We start from the raw sequence: 772 nt of genomic DNA on the forward strand, positions 1-772 counted from the left end.
GGTTTGCTTAGGTCACAGGCCCCCACCGTCAAACCATCAACTCAGGCACCGGAGACAGAGTCCAGGTGCAATGAGCCTGGGTCCCAGGCAGGCCTTTGGCACACATCTGTCACCCCTCCGTCCCTGGTGGAGCTGCCTCTTGCCGCTGACCCTCCTGGCAGCCCCTTCCTTCATGCGACGGCCATCCACGCTGACCTCACACCGCGGGCTCCTGGAGGCCGGGGCCAGCGCCCGCCTTGCTCAGCACAGCTTCCTGGGCCAGCGCAGGCGTGCAGGGGCCATCTGTGCCCCGCACCAGCCTTCAAAGGGTGCCCTTTAGGAAAGGGGGTGTGCGCCGGCCTCGGGGGTCCGCACCATGATGGCTCAGTGCCCGTTCAGCCAGTGTTTGGGGCGGCCGTGTTCCACCGTGGTGCCCGTCCGGGGCCGGCGCTTTCAGGTCGGCAGGAGCGGGTGTCCGCGGGTGGGCCGGATGCCCCCGGAGGCCGCCCGCGCCGTCCCCACACCAGGCCGGAGCCGCACACGCGTCTGTTCCGCAGCCAAACCCTGGCAGGAGTGTTCCCGAGCTTCCTGACGCGCACACGGACGTCTGCGAATCCATTAACATCACACTCACCAGGAGTTTGTTTGATGACAGATCAGAAAGCGGCCGACACTTTCCAAACAGCGGCTGGCGCTGCAAGGCTGGCGGCAGAAGCCGGTTCTCGCCTGGGGCTGCTGGGGGAGAAGGGGGCTCCCCGGGATGGGGGCTTGGGGTCCCACCCAAAGCCTGCAC

Source organism: Crocuta crocuta, unplaced genomic scaffold (assembly GCF_008692635.1).
Source record: "Crocuta crocuta isolate KB4526 unplaced genomic scaffold, BGI_CrCroc_1.0 scaffold35, whole genome shotgun sequence".
Lineage (NCBI taxonomy): Eukaryota > Metazoa > Chordata > Mammalia > Carnivora > Hyaenidae > Crocuta > Crocuta crocuta.